General features: G+C 44.4%; 1 protein-coding gene across 1 annotated transcript in view; it reads left to right on the plus strand.

Moving 5' to 3' along the window:
- Window positions 1–1,166: 1,166 nt before the first annotated feature.
- acsl1a (acyl-CoA synthetase long chain family member 1a) overlaps window positions 1,167–16,644 on the plus strand; it is a 181,514-nt gene continuing 166,036 nt past the window's right edge. The window contains exon 1 of the mRNA XM_041186508.1: window positions 1,167–1,239. The gene's annotated coding sequence lies outside the window, so the exon portion shown is untranslated. The remainder of the gene's footprint in view (window positions 1,240–16,644) is intronic.

The raw sequence follows: 16,644 nt of genomic DNA on the forward strand, positions 1-16,644 counted from the left end.
CGCCAACTCCAGCATGATGCCACCAGCAACATCTTCCCTTCACCCCCCCTATCGGCATTCTGTAGGGATCGCTCCCTCCGGGACACCCTGGTCCACTCTTCCATCACCCCCTACTCCTCAACCCCCTCCTATGGCACCACCCCATGCCCACGCAAAAGATGCAACACCTGCCCCTTCACTTCCTCTCTCCTCACCGTCCAAAGACCCAAACACTCCTTTCAAGTGAAGCAGCATTTCACTTGCATTTCCCCCAACTTAGTCTACTGCATTCGTTGCTCCCAATGTGGTCTCCTCTACATTGGAGAGACCAAACGTAAACTGGGCAACCGCTTTGCAGAACACCTGCGGTCTGTCCGCAATAATGACCCAAACCTCCCTGTCGCTTGCCATTTTAACACTCCACCCTGCTCTCTTGCCCATATGTCTGTCCTTGGCTTGCTGCATTGTTCCAGTGAAGCCCAACGCAAACTGGAGGAACAACACCTCATCTTCCGACTAGACACTTTATAGCCTTCCGGACTGAATATTGAATTCAACAACTTTAGGTCGTGAGCTCCCTCCCCCATCCCTACCCCCTTTCTGTTTCCCCCTTCCTTTTTTTTCCCCAATAAATGATATAGATTTTCCTTTTCCCACCTATTTCCATTATTTTTTTTAAAATTTTAAAAAATCTTTTATGCTCTCCCCACCCCCACTAGAGCTATACCTTGAGTGCCCTACCATCCATTCTTAATTAGCACATTCGTTTAGATAATATCACCAACTTTAACTTTAACACCTATGTGTTCTTTTGTTCTATTGTTGTTGACATCTTTTGATGATCTGCTTCCATCACTGCTTGTTTGTCCCTACAACCACACCCCCACTCCACTTCTCTCTCTCTCTCTCCGCCCCACACACCTTAAACCAGCTTTATTTCAACTCTTTCTTGGACTCGAACTCAAGTTCTGTCGAAGGGTCATGAGGACTCGAAACGTCAATTCTTTTCTTCTCCGCCGATGCTGCCAGACCTGCTGAGTTTTTCCAGGTAATTCTGTTTTTGTTTTTGTAATGTGTAGATGCATTTGGATATATACACGTAGCATGCTGGGCTTCGGGACCGCGCGGAATACTCCCTTGGCGCAGAAGCAAGGCAGCAAAGTGATTGGTTACAGCTGCCTGGGAGCTCAGTAAAGAGCTTGAGGCTGAAGCGTAACGTGGACACATGGTGTAGGTGCCGGAGTGTTCGAGTGAGCAAAGGTCTGTATGTGGGCTTTCCTCTCTTCCTCTCCCAAAAAAGAAACACATTCAATTCATTGTTAAAGCCACCGTCAAACAAGACAGGAGTGAAAGGTGAAAGATTTAGTGTATCTTCTCCCGGTAGCTCTATCTGTCTGAGTGTGTATGTATGTGTGCGCACGCCGCTCCTGTCGTCTCCGCTGAGCCTGAGGACAGCGAAGTTGACTGCCGGTTCCTGCGCATGTGCAATTGGGTTGCCCTGGCCGGGGGGAGCGCTCGAATTGGGTGACGTCGTGTTCGGAGCGCATTGTTACTAAATGTATCCAAGAGTCAGAGTGAATTGATGGAATGTGAAGTAATTAAATGTTTCTTTTTCAGAAGTATTAACATTCCTGTCCTTGTTGCGAGCATCATTTAGAGATAGTGCTGTTGTTGCTCGCCTGTCTCTTCCTTCACAGCGGCTTTGTAGATGTAATGCAGCAGAATTGGCACCAGGTTCAGTCTAGATCGAGTGACCGTTTGTGAACCCTCACCTATTTGATCGGTCATAGACCGAGAAAATCCCATTCGCCTAAGGAAACGTATCTAGTTCCCTAACTCTCCCGTTATAGTATCCGAAGTTATCCCCGAATCTTGATAGCTTTGAATCTTTTTATGGACATGTAAGATTTTCAAACACTTTGCTTTTTAAAAAAATACAATGTATCCATTTTACATTTACTTTAAAAATCCATATACCTTTCTCTGGTTTAATTTGAGTTGAATTTATCGGTTTACTTTATGTCTTACATTTAATTCCCTTTAATCGTTCAGGAAAAAAAACTGTAGAGCAGAACTGCTGAAATGCCAGGTAGCTTGCATCTGGATCACCTTGCGATTGATTTTTGTCTTAGCTTGTATTTTTCTGTAACGTTGCCCTCAAAAACTTGTATTTATATAGCTTACTAAAATAATGCCAATATGCTTCACAGGAGCATTAACAGACAAAATTTGACATTAAGCCTCAGAGATGTTAGGATATATGACCAAAAGCTTGGTCAAAATGAGAGGATTTTGAGGAGGGGAGAAAGGTTAGGGACTAGGCAGCTGAGGGCACAACTGGCAATAGTGGAGCAAAAGAAATTGGGGATGCACATGTGGTTGGAATTGTAGTGCCCTGAGATCTTAGAGGGTTGTAATGTGGAAGGAGGTTATAGTGATGGGATTGAGGAGGAATTTGAACCGAAGAAAACATTTTTTTTAAATCGAGGTGTTGCCAAGGGAGCCACTGTAGGTCAGCAAGCACAAGCTGAGTGGGACATGTTGCAATTTATGATAGCAGAGTTTTGGATGTGGGTAATAGGTTGGGGTCGGCCTCATTCTGTGCTATATCATGCAATGATTCTATCTTCACGGTTCATTTTAAGAGTGTTAAATGAGGATTTTGATGCATTTGGGAATAGCGGGCCAGTGTAAGTCAGTGGGCAAGTGGGTATGGGCAAGCAAAACTTACTGCAGGATTGGAAACAGGTGGCTGAATTTTGGACAAGTTGGAGTTTGAGGAGCATGAGAGACTGATGAGTATAAGACATTGGGGAATTGAGTAGAAGTGATGAAAGGGTCACGTGGTTAAGAGTTTCAGTGGGAATGAAGTAGGAGCAGTAGTGGACAATATTACTGAGGTGGAAATAAGTGATCTTAGTGATGGCTGGGATGGGTAAAGTGGGTCCAACTTGTCCCCCTAGGTGTTGTGCACCCCTGGATGTGTGGCAGAAAACAATCGTTTTTGTCTTCTGGAAAATTTCTCATTCGCAGTGATGTTGGAAAAGCAATGAGACAGCATAGCCAAGATTGATGGGAGTGGCCAAGAGGGAATTAGCACTAGAAACTGATTCCTTACCTGTGGGTAATGTCACCAGAGGGCAGCATGTAGAAGGGGAAAAAAATGTTGGTGTAAGTTTTTAATTTGAAATAATTTTTAAGATATCAGTAATTTTTGTATGATAAATTGATATTCCATTTTAGAAATACACTAACTGGGAAGCAGCATGCCTATAACAAGCAGGCCATTGCTGGCAGTCCTGGGAAATAGGTATGTCTGTTCAGCACATATCGTTATTGTTTCAAATCATAGAATTTCAAGCTGTAAGATTCCACTTCAGTTTAGATGTACAGTATCCTTCAATAGCTTGCAGCATTTAGTGCCTTTAACCTAAAGGAACCCAAGGTACTTCATAAGAGCAAACACAGTACAACACCCAGCTACAGATTTTTTTATTCTTTCATGGGATGTAGGCATCACTGGCAAGGCCAGCATTTGTTACCCATCCCTAATTTCCCTTGAACTGAGTGGCTTTCTAGGAAAAACATACCACGTTTGGATGGTTGATATTTTTCCTATTAGTGAACCAAATGGGTTTTTTTTTGCAACAATTGATAGTTATATGGTCACCGTTGCTGAGACCAGCATTAAATTCCAAATTTTATTAATTGAATTTATATTCCATCCATGGTGGGATTTGAACCCTTGCCCCAGGAGGATTTGCCTGGGCCTCTGGATTGCTAATCGAGTAATGTTACCACCATGCCACTGTCACCTCCTATAAGGGGACATTAGGCCAGGTGACCAAGAGTTTGGTGATAGAGATGGCTTTTAAGGAATGTCATAAAGGAGGAGAGATTTAGGGAGGGAATTCCAGAGGTTGGGTCTGAGACAGCTGAAAGCATAGCTGCCAGTCATGCAGTGATGAGCAAAATGCCAGAATTGGAAAAGCATAAGAGGGTTGAAGGGCTGGACAAGATTGGAGGTAGGCGTGGTGAGGAAATATACGGGATTTGAAAAGTTTATGGAGGGTGGAAAATGGGAGGCTGGACAGATGAGCATTGGAATAGTCAACACCAGAAGTAACAAAGGCATGGATGAGGATTTCAGTAGCAAATGAGCTGAGGCAACGGTGGAGATGTGATGGTTTTGAAGGTGGAAGTAGTCAGTCTTGGTGATGGAGTGGTGTGCAGCAGAGACGGGGGAAGAATATTTTTCCTCCATATGGCACCTGCTGGGGTGCTACCTGGAAGCATGGAGGATAAAAATTGCACTATGGGATATGTATCGCCCATTCAGTGGGAAGATCTGTTTGGTTTCCACTTATCTTTGCAGCATTCCTCTGCTGAGTTGATGTCCAATGGGAAATTCTCTTTCATAATCACCCTGTATCAATGCTCCCTTGGGACACAGCAATGACTTTGTAGTATCCCTGAGAGGTGGTGCTATCTGAAGATGATGTAAGATCTGTTGAAAACCCCCATGCCTCTTTCTCACTCACCATCTTTGACCATTGACCTGGCTCCCTGACTAGGCTATAAAGGCATACAGTGATAGAAAGAATTTCTCCACCATTTGCTGCCTCACTGCTGTTCTCTGGTATGTGTGTGTGCATATGACCTACAACCACTTATGCAGGCTGATCTGTCCTGCTGAGCAGCTGTCACCACCATCCGTAACAGCTCTCAGTCCAAATTATAACTACCAGGGAAGATTGAAAAGCATGGTTCTCTTTTTCTAGAAAGAGAAGGCTAAGGAATGACCAGATGAGAGATCTTTTAAAGTTTTTAAAACGGGTTTGATATTGTAGATGTAGGGAAGGTGTTTCTGCTTGTGAGGGAGGCTAAAACTAGGGGCCTTAAATATAGTCACTAATGTATCCAGTGGGGAATTATTAGCTTGAGTTACAAAGGGTGGAAGGCCAGCCAGGAGAGTATTGGAATAGTTGAATCTAGAAGTAGCAAGGACATGGGTGAGGGTTTCAGTAGCAGATGAGCTGAGACACTGTTGGAGAAGGACGATGTTACTGAGGTGGAAGCAGGTGGTCTTGGTGATGGGGGAAGATATGGGGCCGGAAGCTAAATTTGAGGTCAAAGAGGACATCAGAATTCCAAAAGCTGGTGGTGGCTATCACAAGGAATATTGTTTCTTTTGTAACTTTTTGTTGAACATTCCTAACTGTAGTTAGCAGCTGAACCTTCTGTAATGTGTCAAGAAGTAATTTTACTGGAAGCCAGATGCAATAGATGGATTGTTCTTGTTAACAAACAGATTTTACCAGGGTGTTTTGATTTCCTTTTTCTTTTGGCAAGACTTCATTCTTTGAGTTAGCATACTGATTTGTAGAGTATGTTTTGACTGTTAATTATGGATTATTTCTTGATTAGCCTGCAGGAATCATTGTTTCTTCTACCCTGGTGTGAAGTTGATGGACAGCATTTTGTAGTTGTGCTAACAATTGCTGTAGAAAGGATGGCATTTGCACAATAGTTAAAGATGACCTTAGCTCAGCAGATCAGGATGTAGAATCGATTTGGGTGGGGTTGAGGAATAGTAGGAGAAAGAAGTCAAGAGTGGGAGTGGTTTACAGGTCCCCTAACATTAACTACAATGTAGGACAAAGTATACAAAAAGAACCATTGGGTGCATGTGATTAAAGGGACGGCATTATTCATGGGTGACCTTAATCTACGTATAAATTGGAAAAATCAGATTGGCAGTAGTAGCCTGGATGAGAATTCATGAAATGCTTTCAAGATAATTTCTTAGAGCAGTATATCCTGGAACCAACCAGAGAGCAGGTTATATTAGGCTTGGTATTGTGTATTGTGACAGGATTAATTAATGACCACCAGAGTAAAGGCACTTCTAGTTAGCAGCGACCACAATATGATTGAATTTTATATCTGGTTTGAAAGGGAGAAGAGCGGGTCTAAGACTAGTATTTTAAACTTAAATAAGATCAAATGTGAGCATGAAAGCTGAGCTAGTTGAAGTGAACTGGAATACTAGGCTAGGTGATAGATCAGTAGAGAAGCAGTGGCAGACATTTAGAGGGATATTTCAGAATACTCAGAATAAGTATTTTCGTACTAATGAAGAAAAATTCTAAGGGGAGGACCCACCATCTGTGCTTAACTAAAGAACTTAGAGAAAGCATCAAACTTATGAAAAAAGCATATAACTATGCAAAGGTGAGTGGCAGGTCAGATGGTTGGTCAAAATATAAAGAATAACTTTTGAATCATTCTCTGCAAATCAGGAGAAAGAAATTAGAAAAGAGCGGAATGGATAGCAAAGGTTTCTACAGGTATTTCAAAAGGAAAAGAGTAAGTAAAGTGAGTATTGGTCCTCTAGAGAGTGAGAATGGGAGTTAACAGATAATAAGGAATTGGTTGATGAAATGAACAAATATTTTGCTTCTGTCTTCACTATAGAGGATACAAAAAATAATTCAGTAATAGCGGTAAATCGGGGGTGGAAGGGAGAGAGGAACTTGGTGAAGTAGCAATCACTAGGGAAGTGGTACTGAGAAAACTGATGGAGCTATGGGCTGACAAGTCTCCGGGTCCTGATGGACTTCATCCTAGGGCCTTGAAAGAGGTGGATAATGAGGTAATATATGTGTTGGTGTCAATTTTCCAAAATTCCTTAGATTCTGGAAAGGTTCCATCAGACTGGAAAGTAGCAATATAACCTCTCTATTCAAGAAGGGAGGGAGACAGAAAATAGAAACTATAGGCCAGTTAGTTTGATGCCTGTCATGGCGAAGGTGTTAGAATTGATCTTTAAAGAGGTTATTGCTGGGCACTTAGAAGAACTCGAGGTAATCAGGAAGAGTCAGCACGGTTTTATGAAAGGGAAATTATGTTTAATCAATTTATCAGAGTTCTTTGAAGGAGTAACATGTGCTGTCGGTAAAGGGAAACCTGGAGATGCACTGTACTTGGATTTCCAGAAGGCATTTGATAAGGTGTCTCAAATGTTATTGCGGAAAATAAAAGGTGTAGGGGTAACATATTAGCCTGGATAGAAGATTGGCTAGCTGGCAAAAAAAAACAGATTATGCATAAATGGGGATTTGTCTCATTGGCAGGATGTGACAAGTGGAGTCTCACAGGGGTCTGTGCTGGGGCCTCAACTTTTTGCAATTTACATCAATGACTTGGATGAGGGGAGTAAAGGCATGGTAGCTATATTTGCAGATCATACAAAGATAAGCTGGAAAGTATGTTGTGAAGAAGACATAAGGAGTTTGCAGATGAATATAGATAGGTTGAGTGAGTGGGCAAAAATCTGGCAGATGGAGTATAACGTGGAAGAATGTGAAGTTGTTCACTTTGACAAGAAGAATAAAAAAGCAGAGTATTGATTTGACGGAGAATGACTACAACATTCCGAGGTGCAGAGAGATCTAGGTATTCTAGTACATGAGTCACAAAAAGCTACTATGGAGGGACAGCACATAATCAAAAAGGCTAATAGAATGCTGTCCTTTATTATGAGAGAAATTGAACATAAAAGTAAGGATAACAGAAACAGAATTACCTGGAAAAACTCAGCAGGTCTGGCAGCATCAGCGGAGAAGAAAAAAGTTGACATTTCAAGTCCTCATGACCCTTCAACAGAACTGAGTAAAAATAGGAGAGGGGTGAAATATAAGCTGGTTTAAGGTGGGGGGGGGGTGTGGGGGGAGAGAAGTTGGGGGGGGTGTTGTGGTTGTAGGGACAAGCAAGCAGTGAAAGGAGCAGGTAATCAAAAGATGTCACAGACAAAAGAACAAAGAGGTGTTCAAGGTGGTGATATCATCTAAACGAATGTGCTAATTAAGAATGGATGGCAGGACACACAAAGTATAGCTCTAATGGGGGTGGGTGGAAAGACTAACAGGGCATAAAAGGTATAAATTTAAAAATAATAGAAATAAGTGGTAAAAGAAAAATCTATATAAACAAAAGGAAGTGGGAAGAAACGGAAAGGGGGTGGGGATGGAGGAGGGAGTTCAAGACCTAAAGTTGTTGAATTCAATATTCAGTCCGGAAGGCTGTAAAGTGCCTAGTCGGAAGATGAGGTGCTGTTCCTCCAGTTTGCGTTGGGCTTCACTGGAACAATGCAGCAAGCCAAGGACAGACATGTGGGCAAGAGAGCAGGGTGGAGTGTTAAAATGGCAAGCGACAGGGAGGTTTGGGTCATTCTTGCAGACAGACTGCAGGTGTTCTGCAAAGCGGTCGCCCAGTTTGCGTTTGGTCTCTCCAATGTAGAGGAGACCACATTGGAAGCAACGAATGCAGTAGACTAAGTTGGGGGAAATGCAAATGAAATGCTGCTTCACTTGAAAGGAGTGTTAGGGCCCTTGGATGGTGAGGAGAGAGGAAGTGAAGGGGCAGGTGTTGCATCTTTTGTGTTTGCATGGGGAGGTGCCGTAGGTGGGGGTTGAGGAGTAGGGGGTGATGGAGGAGTGGACCAGGGTGTCCCAGTGGGAATGATCATTACGGAATGCCGCCAGTGGGGGTGAAGGGAAGATGTGTTTGGTGGTGGCATCATGCTGGAGTTGGCGGAAATGGCGGAAGATGATCCTTTGAATGCGGAGGCTGGTGGGGTGATAAGTGAGGACAAGGGGGACCCTATCATGTTTCTGGGAGGCAGGAGAAGGCATGAGGATGGATGCGCTGGAGATGGGCCGGACACGGTTGAGTGCCCTGTCAACGACCGTGGGTGGAAAACCTTGGTTAAGGAAGAAGGAGGACATGTCAGAGGAACTGTTTTTGAAGGTAGCATCATCGGAACAGATGCGACGGAGGCGAAGGAACTGAGAGAATGGGATGGAGTCCTTACAGGAAGTGGGGTGTGAGGAGCTGTAGTCGAGGTAGCTGTGGGAGTCGGTAGGCTTGTAATGGATATTGGTGGACAGTCTATCACCAGAAATTGAGACAGAGAGGTCAAGGAAGGGAAGTGTCAGAGATGGACCATGTGAAAATGATGGAGGGGTGGAGATTGGAAGCAAAATTAATAAATTTTTCCAAGTCCCGAAGCAGCACCGAAGTAATCATCGAAATACCGGAGAAAGAGGGGGCCGGAGTAGGACTGGATCAAGGAATGTTCCACATACCCCATAAAGAAACAGGCATAGCTGGGGCCCATGCAGGTACCCATAGACACACCTTTTATTTGGAGGAAGTGAGAGGAGTTGAAGGAGAAATTGTTCAGCGTGAGAAGAAATTCAGCTAGACGGAGAGTAGTGGTGGATGGGGATTGTTTGGGCCTCTGTTTGAGGAAGAAGCTAAGGGCCCTCAGACCATCCTGATGGGGCATGGAGGTGTAGAGGGATTGGAAGTCCATGGTGAAGAGGAGGCGGTTGGGGCCAGGGAACTGGAAATTGTTGATGTGACGTATGGTGTCAAAGGAATCACGGATGTAGGTGGGAAGGGACTGGATAAAGGGAGAGAGAAGGGAGTCAAGATAACGAGAAATGAGTTCCGTGGGGCAGAAACAGGCTGACACAATAGGTCTGCCGTGGATTTTGGGTAGGAGGTAGAAGTGGGCTGTCCGAGCTTGGGCGACTATCAGGTTGGAAGTTGTGGGAGGAAGATCTCCAGAGGAGATGAGGTCAGTGACAGTCCTGGAAACAATGGCTTGATGTTCAGTGGTGGGGTCATGGTCCAGGGGAAGGTAGGAGGAAGTGTCTGCGAGTTGATGCTCAGCCTCCACGAGGTAGAGGTCAGTGCTCCAGGCAACAACAGCACCACCCTTGTCAGCGGATTTGATGACAATGTCAGGGTTGGACCTGAGAGAATGGAGTGCAGTAAGTTCAGAGAGAGACAGATTACAATGGGTGAGAGGAGCAGAGAAATTGACACGACTAATGTCACGCCAACAGCTCTCAATGAAAAGATCAAGAGAAGGTAAGAATCCAAAGGGAGGGGTCCAGGGGGAGGGAGAATATTGGAGGTGGGTAAAAGGATCCATTGAACAGGGAGAGGACTTCTGCCCAAAGAAGTTAGCACAGAGATGAAGACGGCGGAAGAAGAGTTCAGCATCATGCCGATCCCGAAATTCATTGAGATGAGGGCGTAAGGGTATGAAACTAAGTCCTTTGAGCACTGAACGATCAGCGTCGGAGAGGGGAAGGTCAGGGGGTATAGTGAATACATGGCTGGGGCTGGGATTGGAAAATGGGGTGGGGACGGAGGGACAGGCAGGGGTGGAGGGTCCTAGATGGGTGTTGGTGTCGATGAGTTGTTGGAGCTTGGACCTTTTATGCCCTGTTAGTCTTTCCACCCCACCCCCACTAGAGCTATACTTTGTGTGTCCTGCCATCCATTCGTTTAGATAATATCACCACCTTCAACACCTCTTTGTTCTTTTGTCTGAGACATTTTTTGATTATCTGCTCCTATCATTGCTTGCTTGTCCCTACAACGCCACCCCCCCCCCCCCCCCCCCCCCCCCCCCACCACCACCACCACCACCACCACCACCGACCCCCACCTTAAACCAGCTTATATTTCACCCCTCTCCTATTTTTATTCAGTTCTGTTGAAGGGTCATGAGGACTCGAAACATCAACTTTTTTCTTCTCCGCCAATGCTGCCAGACCTGCTGAGTTTTTCCAGGTAATTCTGTTTTTGTTTTGGATTTCCAGCATCCGCAGTTTTTTTGTTTTTATAAAAGTAAGGATGTTGTTCGTAAGCTATACAGGGCATTGGCGATACCACATCTCGAATATTATGTGCAGTTTTGGTCTCCTTATTTAAGGAAGGATGTAATTGTGTTGGAGGCAGTTCGGACGAAGTTTACTAGATTGATACCTGGAATGAGCGGGTCAGCTTATGAGGATAGGTTGGACAGACAGGGATTGTTTCCACTTGAGTTTAGAAGAGTGAGGGGTGACTTGATTGATGTATATAAGATCCTGAATGGTCTTGACAATGTGGATGTGGAAAAGATGTTTCCTTTTATGGTCGAGCCCAGAACTAGGGGGCACTGTTTCTAAAATTAGGGATTGCCCTCATAGGACAGAGGTGAGGAGAATTTTTTTCTGAGGGTTGTGTGACTTTGGAATTCTCTGCCTCAGAAGGCATTGGAAGGGGTGGGGGGGTCATTAAATATTTTAAAGGCAGCGGTAGAGATAAATACTTGTTAGGCAGGGGAATCAAAGGTTATCAGGAGTAGATGGGAATATGGAACTCAATACAAACAGATTAGCCATGATTTTCTTGAATGGCGGAGCAGGCTTGCGGCGGGGGGGGGGGGGGGCTGCAAATGGCGGCCTCCTGGTATTTTGTATGTAAAATTAAAATACAGAAGCAAAACAAAAATCATTTTTAGCTGCTATGAATAGCATTTTCTTATGTGATCAGTGCTGCTACTTGCCCTCTTTAGCTAAAGAACACCACACAAATTAAACGGGTTTAGAAGGCCAACAAAGCAGATGGGGGTGTGGAATGGGAATCTTTAAAGGCTGGTTTCAGAATATAGCACCCCATTCCAAGCATAGGTATGGTAGTGAAGTGGCTGTTATCCATTACAGTGATCTGGACTAATATTCCTTAAGGTTGCGACTTCATATTGAACCATGGCAGTTTGAGATTTAAATTCAGTTTTTAAAATGTCTGGAATTGAAAAGTTGGTATCAATAAAATATGACAATGAAGCTGTCACGTTGTAACAACCCAACCGGGTCACTGACCTTTAAGGCAGGATACCTGCCATTGTTACTTGGCCTGGTCTATATATATTTGAGTCCAACATGGCTATCTCTTAACTGCCTCTGAAATAGCCTGGCAAGCCACAATGAACAGTTCAATAAGATGGCCCACTACATTGGCAACTAATGATAGGGAATGAATGTCAGTCTTGCTGATGATGCCCACATCCTGAGAATGAAGAAGGCAGGGAGACCGTCAGTAACCTTTGCCTCTTAAATTCCTGCAAACCAGAGCCCCATTTATTCCTTGGGTTCACAGTCTTGAGCTTCACAAAATTTTAGTATTTGACTGTAGAAAGTTGACTGTCAAAGTTCCACATGACCTTGGATGGTCCCAGACAGTGACCTTGAGTGCCACAATTCTACCTAGCATTCTTCAGGTTTCAGTTTGGAACCACATGTGCATTCCAATACCACTCTGCAGGGGTGTTCCTAGGGCAAAAGTTTGTATTAACCAAACTGTTCCAAACTCTTAGGAACTGAATCTGTTAATATTTCCTTCAACACATACTAATTGCTGGTCCAAACCTGAACTTCTCTGCCTCTGCAAGAGCCTCTTTTCTGGTCTCAGACATTGACGTCTTCAGTCTCATTGAAACCTGGTTTACCGATTGTCTGCCAGCTTGGCCTTTGAGGGCTGATCAGTTACATCGCTTTACTATCCATCAAGGTGTAGAACCCTACCCTGGTTCTTAGCTAGGCCTGTATACATTCCTGTTATTTCAATGTTCAAACACTTCTCTCTACTACTCTTCCATCTCTTTCAAGGTCCTTCATTTATACCCCCACCATCTCAAGCTCTCATTGCTGATATATCTCTTCCATATTGTCTTCACTTGGTGCCTGTACTCAGTGTCTCACAAAACTAGTAGGCAGAAAATCTCTTGCAATAGCTTTGTTTCTTGCTCCTGCACCATTACCTCTGGAGTCCCTCACAGATCCATCCTTGGTCCTGTCTTATTTGACCCTCCGCTGCACTTTGGCCCCCATTTCCCCTCCATCTTGACTGTGCCTACTTCCATCTCCCAAATATCTCCTATCTCTGCTCCGTCTCAATCCTTTTGCTGCTGAATTCTTCATCTATGTGTTTGGAATAATGAAGTCTAGAGAAAACAATGTTCTTCTGGCTAGGCTCCCATTTTTCACCTTCCGTAAACATCAGCTCATCGAAAACTCTGGTCATATCCCAACTCACTCCCAAGTCCTGTTCACCCTGAGCTGTGCTCAATAACATACAATGGTTCTCAGTCCAGGAACAACCCAAATGCAAAATTCTCCTCCTTTTGTTCAAACCCCTTCATGGCCATGCTCTGTCTCATTTCTATAATGTCCTTCAGCCCTACAACCATCAAGAACTCTGTTCCTCCAATTTATTGCAAGGGGATTTTGGTTTTTTTTGCAAGGAGATTGGAGTACAGGAATAAAGAAGTCTTGTTATAATTGGGCAAGTGTTTCGTGAGACCACACAAGGAATATTGTGCAGTTTTGGTCTCCATATTTACAGAAGGATACAAATTAATTGAGGCAGCACAGCGAAGGTTCACTAGGTTGGTCCTTGGGATGACAGGAATGTCCTATGATGAGAGACTGAATAAATTGGGCTTATATTGCCTGGAGCTTAGAAGGATGAGAAGTGATCTCACTGGAACATACAAGATTCTGAAAGGGCTTGGCAGGGTAGATACTGAGAAGTTGTTTCTGCTGGCTGGGGAATGTAAAAAAAAAAACAGGGGCACAGTCTCCAGGTAAGGGTATGATCATTTAAGACTGAGATGAGGAGAAATTACTTAATGCAAAAGATTGTGAATTTTTGGAATTCCCAAAGGTTGTGGATGCTCCATCATTGAATATAGGCTGAGATAGATTTTTGGTGTCTCAGTGAATCAAGGGTTATGGGGAGTGGATGAGAAGTGGTGTTGAAGCTAAGATTAGCCATCATTGTATTGAATGGTGGAGCAGGCTCAATGTACTGTACGGTCTACTCCCCCTCCTATCTCTTGTGTGCTTTATTCTGGCTTCCTGTGTGACTCAGTTTTCTTTGGGCCATCATTCGTGGTTGTGCCTTCAGCTGTCTAGACCATAAGCTTTGGAATTCCCTCCCTAAATCTCTCCTCCCCATTCTTGCTTTACGTCGCTGCTTGAGATCTACCTATTTGACCAAGATTTGTTGATCTGTCCAAATCTCTCTCTCTCTCTCTCTGGCTCAGTGAGTTTTTTTCTGATAAAATTTCTGAAGTGCTTTTACATGTTTCATTATGTTAAAGGTACTATGTGAATGCAAGCTGTTGTTATCTTTTCACTGTGGTGACCTTAACTGTCGCTATCCTTGCATACTTCATTCTTGTTTTCAAAGCAATCTTCCCTGCTCATACCAATGGCCACCCGGCTCACTGTGATATTAGGATCTGCTGACTTACAAGTCTCAATCATTCATTAACGGGACTATTTCTGATCATTTCCCCTTCTATCTTGCCTGTCTGAACTCTCACAGCTTCTTGTACTTTGCCACTGCTCGAAGCGCACCTGTACTCTTCTTCATAACTACTATCTACCTGCAAGCTACACTTTCCATTTTGTCTTATGTCCCCAAACATGTCATTGCCGCTAAACAATATGTCGACCTCTCCTATCTCCCTCCATTCTGCACCAGATTTGCAAACCACCCTCAACCTCTTCAATTTTGCATACGAGAAACTTTGCCTGTCCTTGAATGTTGCCAAAACAAAATTCGTAGATCAACCCATACCTGGTGAAATATTCCAACTCCCATACATGTTGAACATTTCTCATATCTCGGCAGCCAGCTCCCTCAAAAGGCCACCATTTCTGAGGAGATCCGATACCGGTTCAGCTGTGCCAGCTCAGTCTTCTACAAACTACATTAGTGAGTGTTTGACTTGCAGAACTCTTTGTTGTCAGCAATAGTCCTAGGCCAGAATTTTACGCATTAGTAGTGGGTGCACACCTGACCCAAAAGAGTGTAACGTTTCGTGAGAAGACATCGGGTGCGTCCTTACGCCATTGTGCACCAGCATGATATTACAGTTGGCGGGTGCGCTTGGCAATCAGAAGCATGTCCATCGGCAATTAATCAGCCACTTAAGCGATTGAAGGCAATTTTACGTTATCTGTGCAATTTTTTGCAGTTGTCGCACAGACAACATGGGCAGGTGGCCGACAGGTTTTCTCACTTTCCTTACCCGAGGGCAGGATAAAAGGGGAGCGGAGCATTGGCTGTGTGAGTTGTTAGGAGTTGAGGTGAGAGCTTGGTGCTGCTTGTTTGCTGAGATTTCAGACATTTACCTGCGGTTTCACCTGAAGTTTTTGCTTTGTTAGCTTTGTTTTGAGGACTCTCTTGTTTTGCCGACTCTCTTGGAGTATTTCTGTCGAGTGCACAAGACGCAGCCATCTACATTTCAGCAGTTGGGGATTGGGTACTCCGCAGGGAGATCCTCCTCCTGAGGAGGAAGAGAGGGGCAGGAGGGAGAGAAGGCCAGGCATCCATGGGCAGTGTTGCAGGGAGAGACCTGTGGAGAGGAGGGGCGCAGGCGCAGTGGGTGCAGGGCCAGCAGGGAGAGCAAGGCGGAAGTGGCTGCAGAAGAGGCCACTATCCTGCTGCCAGAGCGTCCAGGCAATGATCCAGCTAGGATTCACCTAGTTCTGTTGAAGGGTCATGAGGACTCGAAATGTCAACTCTTTTCTTCTCCGCCGATGCTGCCAGACCTGCTGAGTTTTTCCAGGTAATTCTGTTTTTGTTTTAGATTTCCAGCATCCGCAGTTTTTTTGTTTTTACCTCAACATGTCTGAAGCCCAGTGCTGCAGGAGGCTCTGCCTCTCTAGGGACACTGTGACATTAATATGCCAAATGATTGGGCTGAAGATCACTTCCAACTGTGTGGATGGGCACCCAATGCCATTGGCTCTGAAGGTCACAGTAGCTCTTAATTTTTTGGCATCTGGATCTTTCCAGGGGGCAGTGGGAGATTTGTGTGGAATGTCCCAATCAGCTGTCCACAGTTGTCAAGCTTGTCACTGACACTCTGTTCAGACAGGTCCTCGCATTCATTCATTACTGGATTGTCCAAGCCAGCCAGGCTGAGCAAGTAAGAGGCTTCACAGCTATTATAAAAGCAAAAAACTGCGAATGCTAGAAATCGAAAACAAAAACAAAAATACCTGGAAAAACTCAGCAGGTCTGGCAGCATCTATGGAAGGGAGCACAGTTAACGTTTCAAGTCCACATGACTCTTCAACAGAACTAAGGAAAAATAGAAAAGGGGTGAAATATAAGCTGGTTTAAGGGGTGGGGGGTTGGGACAAGAGAGCTGGATAGAGGGCCAGTGATAGGTGGAGATAAGCAAAAGATGTCAGACAAAAGGACAAAGAGGTGTTGAAGGTGGTGATATCTAAAGGAATGTGCTAATTAAGGGTAGAAAGCAGAACAAGCAAGGTACAGATAGCCCTAGTGGGGGTGGGGTGGGGTGGAGTGAAGGAATCGAAAAAGGCTAAAAGGTAGAAATAAAACAATGGGTGGAAATACATTTAAAAATAATGGAAATAGGTGGGAAAAGAAAAATCTATTTTAATTATTGGAAAAAACAAAAATGAGGGGGGGAAAAAAACAAAGTGGGTGGGGATGGAGGAGAGTGTTCATGATCTAAAATTGTTGAACTCAATATTCAGTCTGGAAGGCTGTTAAGTGCCCAGTCGGAAGATGAGGTGCTGTTCCTCCAGTTTGCGTTGAGCTTCACTGGAACAATGCAGCAAGCCAAGGACGGACATGTGGGCTTGAGAGCAGGGTGGAGTGTTGAATGGCAAGCAACAGGGAGGTCTGGGTAATGCTTGCGGACAGAACGAAGATGTTCTGCAAAGCAGTCACCCAGTCTGCGTTTTGATGAGTGAGCAGCATCAGGAAAGG

Source organism: Carcharodon carcharias, chromosome 4, assembly GCF_017639515.1.
Source record: "Carcharodon carcharias isolate sCarCar2 chromosome 4, sCarCar2.pri, whole genome shotgun sequence".
NCBI lineage: Eukaryota > Metazoa > Chordata > Chondrichthyes > Lamniformes > Lamnidae > Carcharodon > Carcharodon carcharias.